The sequence below is a fragment of the Ceratotherium simum genome, chromosome 14 (assembly GCF_057802395.1).
Source record: "Ceratotherium simum simum isolate JZ-2026a chromosome 14, ASM5780239v1, whole genome shotgun sequence".
NCBI classification, from domain to species: Eukaryota; Metazoa; Chordata; class Mammalia; order Perissodactyla; family Rhinocerotidae; genus Ceratotherium; species Ceratotherium simum.
The window spans coordinates 41,994,342-42,016,103 of NC_141913.1; the positions used below are offsets into that span (position 1 = coordinate 41,994,342).

The 21,762-nt window shown below is 36.2% G+C and overlaps 1 long non-coding RNA gene across 2 annotated transcripts in view; it reads right to left on the reverse strand.

Annotated features, from left to right (window-relative positions):
• Positions 1-147: 147 nt before the first annotated feature.
• LOC147915317 (uncharacterized) overlaps positions 148-21,762 on the reverse strand; it is a 54,208-nt gene continuing 32,593 nt past the window's right edge. Inside the window, exons 2-3 of one of the 2 annotated variants that reach the window (XR_015554224.1) lie at positions 8,518-8,657; positions 148-292 (exon numbers count right to left, since the gene is read on the reverse strand). This is a non-coding gene — a long non-coding RNA (uncharacterized LOC147915317). Of the gene's footprint in view, positions 293-8,517; positions 8,662-21,762 lie in introns of both variants that reach the window. The other variant, XR_015554225.1, reaches the window with a different exon arrangement.

A 21,762-nucleotide genomic window follows, 5' to 3' on the forward strand; every position in this document is an offset into this window, starting at 1 on the left:
GTGTAATGCTCTCTCTACCCTCCAGATATTTCATTCTTACAATATTGACAGCAGAACATGGGGACACATATGCGTTGAACAATATATTGCTACGAATATTGAAAGATTAAGTTGGATATGTATTCTGTTCTTTAAGAGAAAGTCATGTACTAACAAAAGTTTTATTAACTTTTTGGGGCAAGTAGAGAACTACTCAATAAGTTATTTTGAAGGCAATGCATCATAGATGACAAGATAGGGCTTGAAAGTTCTTCTAGCTCTTCCCATCTTCTTCAACTCGTAATCATTCCACCTAGAGAAAAAAGTTGTGTTTAAGATTGCCAAGGATCTGGAGAAATTGGAACACATGTGCATCGCAAATGGGAAAGTAAACTAGTACAGCCACTGTGAAAAACAGTATTATGGTTCCTCGAAAAATTAAACATAGATTGCCATATGATCCAACAAATCTGCTTCTGGGTATATACTGGAAAGAATTGAAAGCAGGGACTTGAACACATATTTAGATACTCATGTTCATAGCAACATTATTCACAATAGCCAAAAGATGAAAGCAACCCCAGTATTCATCAATAGATGAATGAATAAACAAAATGTGGTATATACATACAATGCAATATTATTCAGCCTTAAAAAAGGACGTTCTGACACGTGCTACAGAATGAATGAACCTTGAGGACATTATGCTAAGTGAAATAAGCTCATTACAAAAGAACAAATAATGTATGATTCCACTTATATGAGGTACCTAGAGTAGTCAAATTCATAGAGACAGAAAGTAGAATGGTGGTTGCCAGGGGCAGGGAAGATAGGAGAATAGGGAGTCATTACTTAACAGCTACAGAGTTTCAGTTTTGGAAGATGAAAAAAGTTCTGCATGTGGATGGTGGTGATGGTAGCACAACACGAATGTACTTAATGCTACTGAACTGCGCTGTACGCTTAAAAATGGTTAAAACGGTAAGTTTTATGTTATGTATATTTTGCCACAGTTTTTAAAAATCTCCAAATAAGGATATTCCAGAACCATCTCCTATAAATACTGATATTTATTCTGTGATTCCTGAAATAAAAATATATTAACACCAAAATGTTAAAGGAGTTTGATATGCAAGAAATAGAAGCAACATTATTTACCACAGTCTATTTTATCTCACATATTACACTATCATATTCAATTTATGTAATCATATCTTACAAAATTATGTTGTGCTATCATAGAAGACTACCAGAGATGATTATCTCCATGGAAAACTGGTTATTTGAAGAAAAAAAAAATGGATTACTGGTGTCTGACCTAAAGAGGAGAAGGCCAAGGGATAAACTAACTACTCTCTCCATTGCAAATATTTTTATGGGAAGGATTTTGGAGTGGTTGAAGAATGAAATACTCTTTTCTTAAATACCCTATGACGCTATAATGAAGATAGATAGCAAATTGTATTAACATGCATATAGGAAATTTAATAGGTCTGAAACAAAGTGGGAGGTCAGAGAGGTCTACCCAGAGCTTGAATCCAGAAAGATTGATACTGCCTTTCTTTCATGAAAATTTTCTTCAATTCATTGATTACTTGTTTGTTCTAATAATTTTAATGTGTTGTAAAGGTATGCCTATAATTCTTAAATATACTTCCTGATCTCCATCCTATCATTTCACGTCCTCATTTTTTTTTTTCATGCATTACTCTTTTCTCTAAACATTATTTGCCTCCTCTCAGTTCTAGTCACATTACTGTTTCTACTTTTGTAAAGTTAAATCTGTCTTTTACTGCCTCCAATAATGGTTTTAATTCTGCAATTGCATTTTTAATTTCTTTGTAATTTTTCCTTTTCTTATTCATCTTCTTCTACATTCCATCATGTTTTCTTTTTATCTCATCCTATTCTCTCTTCATTACATTCCAATTCTGTTTCATAGAGTTGATATTTCTTTATAATTTGAAAAATGCCAGTTTTCTATGAAATAACCTCTTTCTGGTTTTATAAAAGAGTTATCCTATAAGCCTGTTATGTCTCATTACTTTAGCCTATTCTTCTCTTTAGTTTAGATTTAAGCATCTTTTTTTTATTTACTCTGAAATGAAGGAAAATCTATTCAGATCAATGCGTGTCAACCTTCTGTGCATTTGAATTGTTTCTAGCCTCATTTCACGACCCATTGTGTTCTGTAGACTTTTCCCTGAGACACAGCTAGTCAGTTATCCTGCAAAGTTCCCACTATCTCACCGGCTTTCATCTAGTATAACTCTGCTGCATAGATAGAGTGTCTTCCCTTTCCTCTACCTGGCTCTCAGACTGCCAAGGGAAGCATATGAAAAGGAGCAAAGCTCAAAAATAAACTGATGCCCCATCTCTTCTCTTCTCTACCTCTACCAGCAGTGCTGTAAGATGAGAAATGTACCCAAGCTCATTAGTTCCTCTCTTGCCCTTTCTGCTGAGTTCTGGTCTGACAGTTTGTAGTAAACAGATGAATGTGCTGTAGAGAGATTAAAGAGAGGAATAAAAAACTGCCATGTGCTTGACGCTTTTTGAGGCAGCCAGTGATACCTGCTGGATTTTGGGTTGGTATTAACTTTGCACTTATGAACTGAAGATCATTTTGCATAAGTTCAGGGCAAGATGGCGAGAATTGTGAGGTATCTATTGTGCATTCTTAAAATTTTGTTGGCCTTGGAGTTAGTGGAGAAAACAACTTTCTGGATTCTGCAGAAAGGTCCTGCTTTTCGGTAATAATGTCTTCTTCTTCTTCCCCTTCTCTTCCTCGTCCTCCTTCTTCTAACCTAGTTTTTCTGAGTCATGGATATAATAGTGGGAAAACGGGATGGAGTGTAAGGGGCAGCTCTGCAGATACCATTGTAATTGTCAAATCCTAGATATTTTTTTAAAGCACCTAGATTTTATCCTACTTTCTATTTACCTAAGTCTAAGCTTAACCTATTTTTTTATTTAGAAATTTCTTATTTCCATATTGCCGTGTCCTTTTCCTTTCATTTGTGACTAATCTCTCTCCTTCTCCTTAGCTATAGAAACTCATAATTTGATACAATAAATACTAAGGCAATTATTCCTGAGATAATCCAAATGTTCTCATTAGCAGTTCAAAAGATTTCTTGAAATAAATAACAGAAGTAATTTTTCCCAGATTCTTTTCAGGTTTTAATTAACATTCTTCTTTATAAATTAATGACAGTCCTTTAATTTCCCTGTCTTTGCTAATATCTATTCTGACTTTCTACGTGAGTTTGACAAAATACCCTTTAGTAGAACAATTTTTCACCTTCTTAATATTTCTTAAGGATTTAATTCTTGTACTATTCTTTGAATCTGTGGAGGATTTCCTCAGCTACTTTTCTGTTCTTTTTATTAAAGCAAAAACTGTTCTTTGGTGTGGAACTCTCTTAACAATGGTAGCATTTTAGTTTTTTAGATGTGACGCTTTATTTGTCATGAATTGTTCCTATTTCTTCCCTAAATAGAATGTTTCAAAAAATTAACTAGAACATGTACTTCATTGTGATATTGTAGGCTTAAATTTAAATTAGACATGTATATAAAGCCCCTAGTACAATTTCTAGTACTTGGCAAAAGATTAATGAATGCTACTTCTGTTCTTTCCATCTCTGCACTCGATCTTTCCCCTTGACATTTGTGAACCTTTTCATGTTAAAACATTACATCTTAAAAAATACAGATGGGAATATAGCAAATTTGTGGTTTGGTTGTGGTTCTAACTTTATAGGTATGATTTGTAGCATGCATGTAGATACATAAAAAAGTTATTCACCTGTAAGGTATAGTGCTAAAGGTACCAACAAACTAAAGGATAAATCTATATATCATAAACATTTATATGCTCACAGAAAAGAAAAATGTATGTATCTGTATACGTATATATATATATATATATGTGACTCTAGTACAAATGAGACTGTTAGATACCTTTAGACAGATAAAGACAAAATTCCATCAAAATACAGAGCATCAAACTAAGGTTTATAGAAGCCTTGTGGGGAAGGGGGTATGTGGGTAGGGCTTTAAATAATAAATAAGACTAAAATCTTTAGAGATAGAAAAGGACTATTCAGATAAAAGAAGTTATATGAGCGAAAACATACAAAGGTAAGAATTTATACGACAAAAATTGGAACTAATAAATATTTCAAGTGTTTTATTTTTTTTGGAGTATATGGTTTGTGGGAAAAAAGGAAGTACATTTACAAAGTCAATGAAAGTTATGTAATGGTGATCTAAGATATTTAATTTTATTCTGTTACTAGTAAGGAACTATCGAATATGGAAGTTTTCTCTTCTTTCATTCACAAATATCTGTGGAATATTAACTATGTACCAATGACTGAGCTGGTACTGGAAAAACAACAGTGATCAACATGAACATGATCTCTGCCCTCATGGAGTTTATAATTTACTTGTGGAAACAAAGAACAGATTGGTGCCATAATTATAATTGTAATGAGTGCTATAAACTAAGATCGTGGTATCGAAATATTATATCTTTAGAGATTATTAACAATTATTGATGGGGAATGGAGATACTTATTTTATATAGGGCAAGACTTCTTCATGGGGGTAACACAAACTGAAACCACAGGATACAAAGCGGTCGTCCAAGGGAATATTGGGAACATGGAACATTCCAGAAGGAGGAAAAAGCTGAGCAAAGGCCCAGATTGGGAAAGAACTTGGCTTATCCAAGTAATGGACGGATGGTTAGTGCCATTGCACTTCACTGAGCAAGAGGGAAGAATGGAATGAAGAGGTTAGGGTATAGAGTTGGGCCAGATCATGCTGCTTCTTCTAACATATACTACTGAGTTTAGATTTCAAAGGAAATGGGAGCCATTTGGGGGCACAAAGAAGAAGAGAGTTAAGATATAATATATGTGTACTAAGATTAAAAATAATTGTACACACTACCTCAGATGTGCAAAATCATGTAGCACTCCTTAGTGTCTATAATTGCTGCTGTCTTACTCCTGATTCCCAAATCTTGCTGGGTAGTGAGATAAATCCCAATCTTGTCAATGACTGGAGTCTGTTTCTTTTCCATTGAAAGCATTCTCTCTGTTTAGCTGACAGAAACTTGCTGGCTAACTTTACTTTTTCGGATAAAGTCATGAAATTCAAAGTTGTAACTCCCTGCCACATCTGCATTTCTCTTTGCAAAGGCCCTACCGTTGCCAGTTCTTTTCAAGATGGCTTCTGGGAAAGCATGTATGTTCTCACGGTATGCTTGATCAAATATGGATCCTCACCACTTCCAATGAATTAGCCCTTATTCCATCTTATCATTGGGACCTCTAGTGGCCTTTACTGCCAAGGTTTGCATCTGGAGACACTGAAGGTCTTTTCTCTCAGTACAATAGGAACTCATAATTCCTCTCACTGACTTGGCCCAATCTGAGCTCTTTCTCGCACTATTAATTCTCTGAGTCTCAGCCTTGTCTTCCACCTGGTCCCCCACTAGATTATTCACTACGCAACTCAATTTGAGAGTTCCCTCCCCCTGCCCATCACAATCCTATGGCAGACTCAATGACTCTCAACTCAGATGTCTCCCAAATGCCTCACTGAGAGCGTACTGGAATAATTGCACTTCTTACTTGTCATATATAGGTGTTACCACCAGTACTCTCTCCACCCAGCACATCAAGCCATAATTTTCCTCTGTAGCAATACCCTGCCTTCTAAGATGTCCTTTTCCAAGAATTCTATAAGCCACAATGGACAAGAGTCTTCTGGTTTTGCCTTCCCTCCCTATCTACTAGGGTTTCTATTATCCCTTGCCTCCTCATCCAAGGGTTTTACCCTACAAAGGGGTGTCAGGATCCTTAGACGTGACCTCTTAATATTTTCATTTCTCTTTGCATATCCCTGCCCACTGATGTACCATGTCTTGTCCAACAGAAACTTTCTGCTTCCTTTTCAGGTATGACAAAAATCCTCCTTATGTCATATCTTGGAAACCTTCACTATGTGGGTATTATATTAGTATACCTTCATTACCTCTGAGGCACTGAAACCATTGAGTCAATTGTTATGAAGCCACAGGGCATCAAAATTTAAAGTGAATAGAAATTTTATTAATTTAATACTTAGAAAAATAGTATATCAGTTATGCATCAGTATATCAATCTGGCTATAGTATAGAAAAAGAATTCTAAGTAGCCAAAATGAAAAAAAGCTGCATGAAAGGTGTGATGATTGTTTCAATGGTGATGAAGTGGGTACATGTGAAATGTGTTTTAGAGGTAGAAACAAGCATATTTGCAAATGGATTAGACGGGGATGGGTTTCTGGCTTGAACAGCCTTTAAGTTGGTAGTAACATGAAACAATTTTGGGTATGGGTATGTACAGGAAAAAAAAGTATAATTTTTAAAGGGCTTCTGTGATATCCAAGCAGAGACATAAAATGTGGTTGAATATTTGATTCTGGAACACATAAGAAAGATCTGGTCTGAAGACATTAATTTAGCAGTTGCCAGCATATAGATGACATCTAAAGTCACAGAAATGTACTCGATGGAGAGAGAATGTTGGGCCCAAACTGACCCTGAGAGAGTCCAGAACATAGATATTGGGTGAAAAAGGAGCAACTAGATGAGCAGGCTTAGAAAGGATGGCCAGTAACAGGAAAAAAATGGGGAAAAATACAGGAGTTTCCTGTTAGAGGAAAATAATAGGAAGAAGCATTGGTATGGCATTAGAAGAGAGAAAAAAAGCATTGGAAAAGGAGGGAGGGTTCAGTTGTGTTAAAAAGTTGGTGAGATGCTGGATAAGACAAAGATAGTGTGACTTTGTCAACATGGAAATCGTGAAAGGATAACCATGCCCACTATTTCTTGGGACTGTCCCAGTTTATGAATCATGCCCTAGTGTAGTTAGTGTCTAGAACAGTAGTTAGCATAGTATAGTATCTACTTTCACTTTCAAAATATCCTCATTTGGATGATGATTTATATGGTCATACTAGTTATTGGTGACCAAAGTAAGAGGAGTTTCAGTGAAAGTGTGGAGGTGGCAGTCAGATTACAATGGATCAAAGATGGCATGGGAACTTATGGAGAAAATATAATGCATATCCAATAACTCTCAAAAGAAGTTATACCATGAAGAAGAGGAGAGCAATGGGAATTAATTGGAAGAGTAACTAGATCTTATGTGTTTTAAAAATTAACTCACAATGATTATTATAGAAACCTGGGTGATTTCCAAGTCAAATTCATCTGTGGCATAAATTGTCAGAGTATGCAGCAATGTGGTTTAAGGAAAAGACCTTCAGGCTGGGCACAATAACCAAAGACTCCAGAAAGTGTTGCATGAGAGTGAGGGTTGCCCTGGTTTCGAGCAGGAAATGGAACTCTCCAGGACCAAAAGCAGGAGGACATGGAGTATCTTCATTCAAGAGGATAGAGTGCAATAGGTTGAATAATGGTGCCCAAAGATATCAGATCCTGATACCCCCTGCAAATTTTACCTTATAGGGAATGGAAAAAGAGTCTTTGCTGATATGATTAAGTTAAGGATTTTGAGATGGGGAGATAATGTTGGATTATTTGGATGGGCTCTAAATGAAGTCACAAGTGCCCTTATAAAAGAGAGACAGAGGGAGATTTGACACAGACACAGAAGAGGAGAAAGCAATGTGACCATGGAGGCAGAGATGAGAGTGATGTGACCACAGGCCAAGGAAGGTTAGAGCCACCAGAAGCTGGAAGAGGCAAGGAATGGATTCTCCTCTAGAGACTCTGGAAGGAGTACAGCCCTGCTGACACCTTGATTTCAACCCAGATTTCGGACTCTGGCTTGCAGAACTAGCGGAGGATAAATTTCTGTTGTTTGAAGCCACTAAATTTGTGGTAACTTGTTATAGCAATGCAGGAAACCAATATGCCAAGACTGAGAAAAGCTCAGTCCATACAAGACCGTACAGTCTAAAGTGCAATGACAAAAAAGAGACAAATGCCAAATCCAAAGAGATTAGAGAAGATATCTTGGAGATAAGGAGATAGAGTCAGGAGTTTCATCGTTACTGCACAGACAAGTTGGGTTCAAGTGTATAAAGTCATGTCTGGTAGAGGTGAGTCCTCAGCTATTGTCTAGAAGATCAGCTCACAATTGTGGTAGGTTTTTATGGACCCTCCACATTTGGCAACTGGGAGCATGAACCTGGAATGATGCAGTTCCCAGTCAAAAAATTTGCCTTGCTGTTACCAGCCGCTGGGCCTTGAACAGATGTCTAACTTCTCTGAGTTTAAGTTAGTTTCATTTTGCTTTATTTTCATCTATAATACAAGGATAATAATATTTAGCTTGCCTACCTCACAGATTTCTTATGTAGATTGAATCAGATACCATAATTATATACATATACTTTATAGCTTACAAAGCTATAGTGGTGTTAATTATCAATACTAGTAACTAGACAATTGTAACCTACTCACCCTTTAGGATCTAAAATATAAGTGAGGGGAGGGGTCTGTAGGGGATTTACCTGAAATTCCATATCGGATTAGGATCCAAGGCCCCCTCTAAGGTTTCTATGAACTTCCAGATGGGTGGAGTGGGATATATCAGCCCAGGTTCTTGTTTGTGTGCAGCCAGATTCTGCTGGGCATCTCATGGACTCAGCCACTTCCTCATTAAAAATAAACAAACAAAAGAATAGAAGTGTAAGTAGTAGACTTTACTTGAGATTGGATTGAAGACAGGAAAGAGAGAGAAGGCCTAGAAGGGTTTTACATTAATTATAGCAATGCCAACATTCCAATTTAAAAATGTTCTTTAGCCATTTTACCAGAAGGAAAGTTCCACTGACCCTGCAACCATGCAGTCCCTGTCATTACACAATCTCTCAGACTCTTCTCTCTTTCCCTTCCCTTCTTTGTCTCTCTGTTCTGTTCTATTCCTTACTTTCAGGAGCAAAAATACACATGCCTCTCATTCTTTCCTTCAGAGGAGCATCACTGACTCTTTTGTTGTTCAGCCTGTTGCTGACAGAGCTTTAAGCTCTTACCTCCTAACTCAAGCAGCTAATTTTCTTTCTTCCTGAAGACCATTTCTTCTGTAGAAGGAATTCTGTAGCCAGCTGTTATGCTAACATAGTGCTTACCTTGCTATATGGTAATGTTAAATGAAAACTTTATCCTGGTATTCTTTTCTCACATTTATCCATCTGAGAGGGAAGACCTCTAAGCAAGACTTTAAAACAAGTAACAATATTTCTTTTTCCTCTGGATTCTTTTGGGTCAAATTGGGACTCTCTTTGGACTGAAAGCTATGAAAGTGATTTCTTTCAGACTAAATTTTTGGCCTTTTCAAATGTGCTTTGTAGACCAAAGGCCTTTTCAATATGACCTTGCACATTGAGGTCAAACTGACCGACTGACTGACTGACTGAATGAATGAATGGATTTATTGAATGAAAGAATAAATTTAATTAAATTTGTTCTTGCATCAACTGTGAAAAATAAAGTAACATATAAATACAAGCCAAATATTTGGTAAAAATAGTACATTTAATATATTTATCAGCGTTGGATATAGCCCATTGCTCAATTCTATCCGATAAACTTTCAATAGTGAAGGTGTGACTCAAGTTTCCTCAATTTCGACTGTTTTCCCAATGTTTCACAAGAGTTTGCCTTATTCTGATAATAAATTCAATAATATAATAAACATTAATGAAATGAAATACTCATTATGTGCAACATGCTGTGTTAAGAATCTTATATACATTATCTCATTTACTATACAAAACAACACCGATGGGGCCTTCCAGTGGTGCAACGGTTGAGTTTGCGCATTCCACTACAGTGGTCTGTGCTTCACTGGTTCAGATCCTCGGCACAGACCTACTCACTGCTAATCAAGCCATGCTGAGGAGGCTTCCCACATAGAAGAACTAGAAGGACCTACAACTAGGGTATACAACTATGTACTGGGGGCTTAGGGGAGAAAAAAGAAAAAAAAGAGGAAGATTGGCAACAAGATGTTAGCTCAGGGCCAATATTCCTCAAAAAAAAAAAAAAAAACCACTGATGTGTGAAACACTATTGTTGCTAGTTTATTGACAAGGAAAATGAATCTAGGGTAATTATGTACCTTGCCATAAGTCACCTAGTTAGTCAGTGAAAAGCTGGGGCCTGAACCCACTTCTGTCAGCTCTAAAATATGTGTTTTTTCTCAAGTTGAATAACATTCAACTGCTAGTCCTAAGGAATTCCTCAAGAGAGTGTTTCTCAAACTTTAGTGATTATAAAATCCACCAGGAACTTGTGTCAAAATACCAAATCCCAGGACTCTTTTCTAGAGATACGGATTCAGTTGGTCTGAGGTGGGGTCTGAGAATTTGTAATTTTAACAAGCTCCCCAGTTGATTTCTATTCTCATATCATTATCAACAAGAACTCCGTCTGCTGCATTCAGAAAAGCCATTTCGAATTTCTAACTCAAATTTTAAAAAAGAAACTATATTGGCTCATATGCCTGAACAACTTAGGGTAGATTAACTTCACACAAATCTTCATTCTCAGGTGGTATCTGGGGGCTCCACTGAGAGAAAACTGCTTCCTAGATAACGCAAACAAGAGTTCCACAATTGACTCTTCCTGACCCTGGTTGGCCAGATGTGGATCATGGTTCATCCCTGAACCAATCATTGTAATCAAGTGATTGGAATTTGCTATTTTCTTAGTCGTCTTAACCCACTCCTCCTCTGAAGCCCAGGCGTGGTATCAATTATCTTGAAGCCTCTGGGATAAATATAGGGGAGAGGAGGGTACTATGGGTCATTATTAGAAGGAAGGAGGAATGACTATTGGGTGGCAAAAATAACAGATGTACACTAGACTTCTCCAAGAAAAATTAAAAGTTCATAAGAATAAACGATGGCAGGTGCTTTAAGAAGCTATCAAAATCGTATGACTGGAAATTTTTCCTTATCATGGCAAAGATATTTTGATTGCTAAGGTACTCCCCTCCAAACCTATACATTCAGACTGATTATTTCATAAATCTATCAGTATTACTCATATCATCTTTGTGTCTCAAGTAGCTACATTTTCTTGGACATATGCTCTTATCCAATGCAGGAGGAGAGGGAATGGACCTAAATGAGTCTTCTCATTTTGCGTAATTCTTATTTGCTTAAAAATATTTTTTTTGATAATCCTATATTTTTTGTAAAATTTACTGGATTCATGTTAAATTATAAAGTGAACTTTTGGGGCCAGCCCGGTGGCACAGTGATTAAGTACACACTCTCCACTGCAGCAGCCCTGGGTTACCCGGTTCATATCGTGGGTGCAGACATACTCACTGCTCATCAAGCCGTGCTGAGGCGGCATCCCACATAGAGCAACTAGAAAAATGTACAACTATGACATACAACTATCTACTGGGGCTTTGGGGAGAAACAAGGAAAAAAGGAGGGAGATTGGCAACAGATGTTAGCTCAGGGTCAATCTTGCTCAAAAAAAAAAGTGAACTTTTTGGAAATTTACATCTTGGAGTTTTTGCTTCAATTTCAAGAAGGCAAATGTTTACTAAATTAAGATGAGGTAGCTTTACTGCCTATTTGCTACTTTCATTTAAAATTGGTTATACTTTATCACTGAGTATTTCCTAAAATAAAACCTTATAACTATCTGGATTCAGTGTTTTCTTGCTTATATTTCTTGCAGGTAAATGGTTTCTTAATTACTCTTTTGATTCCAAAGGATGTATTAGATGCCAAAATTATGCGTTTAGATAACCCAAAAAGAGCCAACGTGATTTCTGCAGCTTCTTTGCCTATAATTGCATTTCAAAATTTTAAGTGTATATCAGAGTATTTTTCTCAGAAGTTCTGAGTTCTGAGAAAGATCATAGACAATATTATTGTTCTTTATTATTATTATTGTATATAATTATATATACTATTATCCTCCTTTATTGTTTTATTCTTCTTTTTGAAATGGCTGTTGTCCAATCTGTTCATTGCTCTTCAAATCTATTTTGCACCTATGGAAGTATATCAAACACTTAGGGAATATTAATTTTCACATGTTAAGGAAAGTTAATTATCAACTAATGTTTTTCTTCAAGTCGTAATGAAATCAGATCTAGAAATAAAAACAGAAGGCTTTGGCAATCATCTCAAGATTCTCATATAGGAGAACATCTTATGTTAATCCTTCTTACAAATGTATTTTTATATAAATACGTAATTAAATGTAGATAAAAGTTATTTAAAGAACAGTAGCTAAGACTATGCTGCAAATATGAATTATAAATATATGTATCTATGGATATGCAGAATGCCCCAGTTACATAATTATTCTCTCTCTCTGGCTTATATTTTAATGTTAATACTAGATAAAGGAGTAAATTAGAAAGACTATTTCAGGTAACTGCTTTGAACACAGGTGAAACAGAGTTTAAGCCATTAAAATTAGAACCCCTGAACATCAGTTTCTTTATGTGTAAAAGTTGGAAGATGGTACCTATTTGCCAGCTACTTCTGAACTTTAGATCTATCAAAGTGCTCATGGCAGAGAATACTCATTTCACACTTTTTAAACATCTTTCATATTTTCTCCATCTGCTATTGACAAATATTGCATCTTAATGAGGAATTACACAAAATACTTTTATCACCCAAAATATGAAGGTAAGAAAATAGAAAAGTAAACCCTGATCCTCAAAACATGAGATTTAAGGGACAATAAAATGGAATACATTGGAAGTGACCTCAAGCTCTTCTACACCAACCTTCAAGAATGTCCAAAGGGATTAGATTTGAACTCTAAGGCTTCTAACAGCCTAATGGTGTCTCTTTCAGTTTTTAGGGATCAAAACTGAATTTGAGCAATAACGGTAAATTTCTTGGTTCACATGATCCAACTTCAGTAACATTACAAAGCACATATGCAAACCAGGGACACTGGTACACAAAGTGGTCCCTCAGATTAGCTGTTCCAATAAGACTGGAATATGCCTGCAGCTAGTGGTGGATTGTACCCTCGGAGCCTTGCACCAGTTCTGGTTAACGCAACAACTGGGAAACACTTTGTGACCTACTTTGGAGAATGTGCCCTTACTTGGACCAAGCGCTGTGGGCAGGTGGATGGAGTAAAATGATTGGCCAAGTTTGGGCCAAGTGACCACACCTTGCCTAGAGAGAAGGCTTTGTGCCTGACAGCTGCAACCAATACAACATAGTTGGGGTGGGGCGGGGTGTGGGGACGGGAGGAAAGGGAAGGGGAGTGGATGAAGAGAGAAGTGCCCTAAATCATGCTCTTTCTACAAGAAAGTGCTTTTTCTAGAAGGAAGTATTCTGAAGTAGAAAAAAATCAACACTGTCTACTTCAGCATTCTGTGTGTTAAAGTCTAATTTATATCATAAAAATACCAAAATAAATTATGAAAATAAATGAGAAAAATTGTAAAAATATGTATTTAAATGTGTGGAACTACACATGTAATATAAAAGCTATGTGAAAAATGTTTCTGTTTAGAATTTTTTCCACGTCATCAAAGTGACCGAAGGATCTTAAACATCCAGAGGAATTTGTCCAGAAGCTATTTTTTGTTTTTCTAGTAAATTCCCTGTTTTAGGCATTGGCATTCCCTAGAGTGCTAAGAACCTCCAAATCTCATTCAAAATTAACATCATCTATCATAAAAAATATAAAAATTTATTGGTGCTTGGTGTTCATGAAGTCTTTTTCAATATTTGAGTGGTAAATATCAGTAGAGGAACAGTTTGATTTCAGAACTTTCCAATCACTGCAAGTAGGCCACTGCCAAGAGTGCTGTATTCACTATTCTAATCCTATGAGCAGTTTCACGTATTGGCATCCTTTTGGGAATTCATTCATAATTATCACCTATGTGCTCTGGAATGCCTGATTACCTGAGACAGACACTGTCCTGAGTGCACGGAGCTTCTATTTACTTGATTTGGGCCCAGACTTACAGACTCAAAGAGGGCTTTGCAGAGAGTATTATATGTAAGCTGAGACCTTTAAGACAGTTCTGTGTTAAACATAGCTTTCTTTCACATATGACAGGAAAGAAACACTGAAACGTGTCAGTATTCGCCAATTTGACAAATTTTCAGGGCTGTGTTTAGACTTGACTTAAGAGAAGAGCATGACAACATGTATGGAGCAGCATTATTTAAATACTCAATCCTTTAAATGTGTTTTTCTGAAAGACGGGTACTTGAGAAATGTCTACTCATTCATTTAACAAGCATTTGCTAAACTTCTGACATAAGCCTCCTCTATATGACACTTATGAATAAAGCTTGGTTTGTCTCATCAGCGTTTCCTGTATCGAGTGCTATTTTGTTAAAGATGGAAATAAAATATTGTGAACATAGCGGACAATTCATTTATTCACTTGACAAATATTTCTTGAGCGGCTCCTCTGTGTGAGGCGCCATCCAAGGCAGCAGGAATACGATCACAATCTTAGTAACAAAAATAATAGTAGCAATAGGCACATCAGAGGCAGTATATTTGAGTCCCAGATGTTTCATTCACTAGCTTGGACAAGTCACTTAACCATCTCTCTTCTCCAAAAAATGCAGCTAACACTTGCTCACCTCATGGGTTTATTGCAAGAATCTCTTTACAAAACAAAACAATTGCTAAGCTATAAAATGCTATATGCATAATTAGTATGTTATTGTAATTATCAATATACCATTTTATGCTTCTGAAGTATTTAGGTTTTCTTCCTACTCTTCTGTGTGGTGCTTGTTCATAGAAGATATATCTTCCATCCCTTAGTTAAGCAAAAGCAAGTCATTAAAGCTACTTCATCCATTCTCCTCACAGTAGCTGACTCGTTCTGATCTGCCAGCTTTATCAGCCCCTCTTAGCTCATCACATGCGTAACGTGCATGGTGGGATTTGAACGACTATGCTCCAGCCTCCCGCCGTCTAAGTGGACATGTGCCAAATTACTGGGGCAGAGCTTCTCTATAGGGTCACGTATACAGCATGGAGAGGAAGAGGGCTCAGCCAGTGCTAGGAAGCAGAGCAAGAAACCATAGGGCTCTATTAAATTTCCCGTTAACTTTGTTGATAGAGCCCTACTTGACCTTTCCTTGGCTGTGTCCCCCTGCTGCCCCCTCAGCCGAGGAAAAGTCTGCTGAGTCTCCCAATGACTCTGATCAAATTTGCACTGTGGGTTGGATGTGATCAGGAGGTCTGCTGTGTGCTAGTCAGAATGCCCATTCACAGGCACTAATAAGGCACATTTGAGCCAAAAGAATTACTGCTCTTTCAGCAACCCTGTGGCTATTCTTAAATAAGATTTTTGTTAGTGACTGAATTCAAGTTATTTCTCTTAATTGGGCAGTGTTATTAGCAATTCAACAATCCAAATATGACTTTCCTGTGAGAATTGACACTTATGCCTTAAGAAAAAAACATGCCTCCATTATGGAAGTGGGTAAGTGCACACGGCAGTGTCTACAATTCTGGGGTGATATATTTTGAAAACATGTATTGACTTTTCCAAGACTACTAACAGATTTCAAGAAGATGAGATATATTTTTTCTACTTATTTTTAACCCACTTTGATGAGATATATTGCTGTGCTGGGTTGAATAGTGTCCCAAAAATAGTGTCCCCAAAACCCTGAACCTCAGAATATAATCTTATCCGGAAATAGGGTCTTTGCAGGTATAATCAAGTTAAAATGAGGTGGGCCCTAAATCAATGGCTGGCGTCCTTTTAAGAAGAGGGAAATTTTGACACAGAGAGGAAAAGGGTAGTGAAGTTGGAGGCAGACTGGAGTTAGGTTGCCACAAGCCAAGGGAACCCAAGAATTGCCCACAAACGCAAGAAGCTAGGGAGAGTCAAGAAAGAATTCTTCCCTGGAGTCTTCAGAGAGAGCAGGGTCCTGCCAACACCTTGATTTGGGACTTCCAGCTTCTGGAATTGTGAGAGAATAAATTTCTATTGTTTTAAGCCACCCAGTTTGTGGTATTTTCTTATGGCAGCCCTAGGAAACTAATACAACTGCATAAAATAAAATGTGCCAGTTTTAAGTGTACAGTGCAGTGAGTTTTGACAAATATATACACCGTGTAACTACCACCACAATCAAGATATAGAATACTTGCATGAGCCTAAAGAGTTCCCCTTTACCCCTTCCCAGTCTATTCCCTCACCCCTACATACACACTCAGTCTGAGAAAACTTCAGGTCTAATCTAGAATATCATATAAATGGAATCACATAGCTTGTACTTTTCTGTGTCTAACTTCTTTCATTCAGCACAATGATTTCAAGATCCATCTCTATTGTGAGTATCAGTCGATTACTCCTTTTTATTGCTGAGTATTCCATTGTATGAAAATATCACAATTTGTTTATCTATTCACCTGGTGATGGACCTTTGGATTCTTTCTAGTCTGGACTATTATGAATAAAGCTGCTGTAAACATTTGAACACAAGTTTTTGTGTGGACATATGTTTTCATTTCTCTTAGGAAATACCTAGGAACATAAGATCATGCGAGTCATATGGTACTCAAATGTTTAACTTTATAAGAAACTGCCAAACTGTTTTCCAAAATGGCTGTACTGTTTTATATTCCCAGCAGCAGTGTGTGAGAGTTCTGGTTGTGCAACATCCTTACCAATACTTGATACTGTCAGTCTCTTTAATTTTAGCCATTCCATCAGGTGTGTAATGGTATTTCATTGTGGTTTTAATTTTCATTTCTTGATGGTTGAATATCTGTTATGTGCCATATGTATATCTTATTTTGTGAAGTTCCTGTTCAATTTTTTTTCTCATTGATTTAATTGGGCTGTTTATCTTCTTTTTATTGAATTGTAAGAGTTATTTATATATTCTGGGTATAAGTACTTTGTCAGGGATATATGTATTGGAATAATTTCTCCCAACTTGTGGCTTGCCTTTCCATTTCTTAACCGTATATTTCAAGAAGCAAAAGTTTTTAAGTTTGACAGGTCAAATTTATCTATGCTTTTCACTTATTTCTTATGTATTTTATGTCCAAAGATATTTTTTCTACTCTAAGACTACAACAATTTTTCCTTATGTTTTCTTCTAGAAGTTTTATACTTTTACCTTCTGTGTTTAGTTCTATGACCCACTTAAATTGAATTTTTATGTGTAGTGCAAACTATGGTCAAAGTTCAGTTTTTTCCCATATGGATATCCAATTCTTACAGCAACATTTATTAAAAAGATATACTTTCTTCATTGAATAACCTGAGCACCATTGTTAAAAATCTATCAGCCAGATATGTGTGAGCCTATTTCTGAACTCTCTAGTCTGTTTCAGTCATCAGGATATTTTTTTAACATAATTAGTCTTTATAATGGACATGTAAAAATGACCTTATTTTATTTGTATGCTGATCAATTCTACAAATATTTAAGAACCAACCTATGTTCAAGGCATTATACCAGATTCTGTGAGGGATGCAAAACTGATTAAGATGAGATCACAGGTCTCAATAATGGTATACTTTTAGAACAGGGTCCAGGATTCATGTATGAAGATGATTACATCTGTATGAGGTGGGGGTGGGGGTGGGGAAATCGGTTTATGATCCTCTGCAAATTTTATTCAAAATCTAGTATACGTGTGCCTTTGTGCCTTTTGTAAGATTCTCAAAGGAATAGAGGGAACTATACCCCAAAAAACTACTGTTCCTGTAGGTATATCTAACTGCAAAGGAAAGAAGAAAATGTTGATGTCATCTCTCCCAAGATGCATAATGGCAGAATTAAAAATAGCGGAATTATGAATGGCAGAAAACCAGTTAACTGGAGTGATTTCTTCTAAAAAAATCATTTCACTGACTATAATATTTTTTTGCTGTTTAGTGGACTTTAAGTAAAATGGTTTACACTTATAAACAAGTAGTCTGATTTCATTTTTTTAAGACCATTCTGTAGCGGAGAAGTTTCTAGTGAATGTACACACTCATCCATCTTCTCTATAGCACATGACAGGTATTTTCTCTGAGCTAATCTTCCCTTGACATGTTTCTGAAACATAAAAGGAAATCAACCTAAGCTCTTATGTCAAAAACAAATCCACAATATGGATACTTAATAGATGTAGGGAGAAAATTAGCAGTAACAAGTTCAATGTTATTTACTCAGGAAATGAAGCTGAGATACTCAATGACAATAGCAGTTAACAAAAAGCACGGTAGCTACAGTGGAAGATAGCAATTTCTATTTCATCTCATTGTAGTGCAGTTCGAAGCAGGGTATTATTATAGATTAAATGTCCCACAGAACGCAAGTATAGTGAACACCTAGGTACTTATGTACATAAAAATACTAGTTAGGGAGGGAATAGAAAGTTTATTCCATTAGAGAAAAATAATGTAGAATCATGTAGCTATTTTGACCTCTGTGTCTACATGGCATTAAATATCCTCCGGTTAAAATTCCTCTTTCCATGTTCTGACGAGGCACTGTTTCAGCTCCCTGACAACTTGTATTAAGCAGTATTATAAATCTTGTGTTTTCCTATAAGTTAAACTGGGCTACTGTCCTGCTCTACTGTCTTAAATTGATTTTCATTTTTCCACAAGTTAATGTACATAATCTATATAATTTTGGATAGTATATCTGGACATGAAGAAGGTTCCAAACCATGCCTTTGTAACTGAGATCTCTTTCCCTGACTATGGATAGATTCACAGAGATTATAAAGAGAATAAAATGTGTCTTCTGGTAACAAATATTACCTAATTTACAGGGATGTTTTCTTACTTTTCTTCTCTTTTCTAGTAACATTTCTCCTTCTGCCTCTGCCCTTTCCACTACCATAAGATGAGATGTATACCTGTTTGAAGTGGCAAGACAGGATTTGGAAACAGATTATGAAAATTTAGGCTGAAGTAAGAGGATTCTTACGTACCAATTAAGTTTTTTTAAAAATCTTAATGCAGACATTTGAGATGGGGTTGAGCTGTCACACTATTAACCTCCCACATGACTCCAGGCTCTTGGTTTCATGAGGGTAATGACAATACTCCAAAATAATAACCATTGATTGGATTATGATGCCTTTAAGTAGTCTGGTGGCTCCAGGGGCCGTTACAACCGTGAATCTTTGTGTCACTAAGTGAAATTAATCAAAATATCTGTCCAATGGTCATTTCTGAATGCAGTCCAGCAGTTTATTTCTGCCTAGATATGCGAATAAGATTTTTTTGAGCGAAAAAATACCACTGCATATGACCTAAGCACATTCTATATATAGAAAACATTTCACTGATTATAATCACTTGAAGAAAACAATCATGATTAGTATGAAACCAAACCAGTTATACAATATTTTCAAAGAGTGCAGGTTAATGACTTTTAAGTAAATATAGTAACTTAAAGAAGGTTAGCAAATTGTTGTCAAGCAGAATTCTTTGATGATTGGCCTAATGAATGGATAATAAGTAGACCACTTTCAAAAGAGCAGAGCAATTATTTGTATGTTAATGGTACTTCTAAAGTGCTTTAAATCAGGCAGTCCTACAAAATAGGCTAAATATTTGCCCTGCAATCTTAAATGTAAAATTAATTTGCTTAGATATCATTTGATTTTAAATACACATGTAGTAAAAAAGTGAATTTTGTATAATTTAAATAAAGTCCTCCATACCAATACCCCATAGTTCCTGATTTCAAAATATAGAGTCTGAATTAAAGAGGCTCATGGTGATTCTTGACATTTCCGTATAGGTTGAATGAAGACAATTTCTAGAGGTGATTGTCGATTTGGAAAAGATGACTTAAGGTTTCATGCTTTGGGAATCACCATTCCCTGGGAATATATAATTTTATATATTGTCAAATAACTAATTAAATCTACAGATGGGATGGTAGAGAAGAATCTGGGTTTGGAAACAGGCAGACATCAACTGAAATACCAGCTCCAATGCCAGGAATCTTAAGCCAGGTATTTCACTTCCCTAAATCTCAGCTTCCTCATCTATAAAATGGAAATCACAATGCAGAATTGTTTGCAAAGGATGAGAAGAGATGATTACAAAGCATGATGAATGGCAAATCATAGGTATTCAATAAATAGTAGCTAATACTCTTCTCAGATTGTTGGTTTTGTGGTTGTATTATGGAATAATAAGAATGAGAAGAAAACAAAGACAAAAAAAGAAATCTGATGTCCTTTCCATACACGCAGAGGCACCAAACATTTCTAACGTGCAATTCTAATATTTTCTCTAAACTAGGAAAGAAATTATGTGGAGTGTACAAATTTGTCAAGCCATCCACATGAATAAAAATGGAAATTTTATCCTTTTAAGTCATTAAAAAAATAATACATGAAATGGCTGAGAAACTGCAGGATCACCAGACCTGAACAAACTTCGATATGGCAGTCAGTCAGATTTCAAAAGGTAGGAACAAGCATGGGCTTGTTGGCATCTTTATCTGCTGACCTGATTCACTCAAAAAATTCACATCATTTGGCTACATGAATGTCTGAAATGAATAAAATTTATTAGCACCAGGGAGAAATTTCATCATTTGTATATAAAGTATAATATCCCCTCTTGACCAATAAAACACTAACCCATGATAAATTTATTAGAAAACCACCATTTTAAATTCAGACTCAGGCCTCAGCACATGCTATTTATCACGAGTTAGTTTACTTTCCCATCATATCTCTCCATGTTTAAATGTGTATAACAGAAAATACTTTCATTTATCCCCTCTCACATACTCCAATAAAATTTCCAAGGTTTCTGAAACATAGAGAGAAAAGTGGTCATTTAGAACTCATCCTCAGGTCTATCCCTGGATCATCATTTAGAGATAATATCAATGAAAACATTTGTGAAGGATAATGGCGCCTGCTGTTAGATCAATGCTGAGAAAAAGAGAGAATGTTTTCAAATCAAAAAAGGCAAAGCAGGGATGTTTATTTTCAAAGTGGAGATCGTGTTTCTCTGAGAATGTTCTCTCTAGCACCCACACTTCATTTCTTTATTATAAATTCCATGGACAGCCGAACATAAAAGATCTCTCTTGATCTCCATCTCCTGGAATTGCCATGTGTTTGACTCATGAAAGAGTTAATCAAATTTGGTACATCACTGAGGAACATAAGATTACACCTGAGATTCACATTATGGGTTGGTCCACTATCTAGACATCTGTGATGGTCTTTTTGATATGTCAACCTGGCTAGGCTACAGTCCCCAGGCATTCAATCAAGCACTAACCTAGGTGTTGCTGTGAGGGTATTCTGTAGATATGATTACACTCTATAATCAGTTGACTTTAAGCAAGAGTGGGCCTGATTCAATCAACTAAAAGGTCTTAAAAGCTGAGCTGAGGTTTCCTTGAAGAGGAAGGAATTCTGCTTGTGGAAAGCAGCTTCAGTATGTGCCTGCGAGTTCCAGCCTATTCTTCCTGACGGCCTAACCTACAGATTTCAAATTTACCCAGCCAGTCTCACAATTATGTAAGCCACTTCCTTGCAATCAATCTCATATTAATATACATCTCCTACTGATTTTGTTTCTCTGACTGAACCCTGACTGATCCAATATCCTTTTTGAAAATCCACATTTAAAAATCCAACTTAAGGTTGGTCCAGTTCACTGAACTATATAAGGCCTGCAGTTTACAAAACCACTCATTTAGCATATATTGAAAAAAAAAATCTTTGAAATGATTGATTAGCTGTAATCTGTTGAATACTTAAGTCTATGAAAT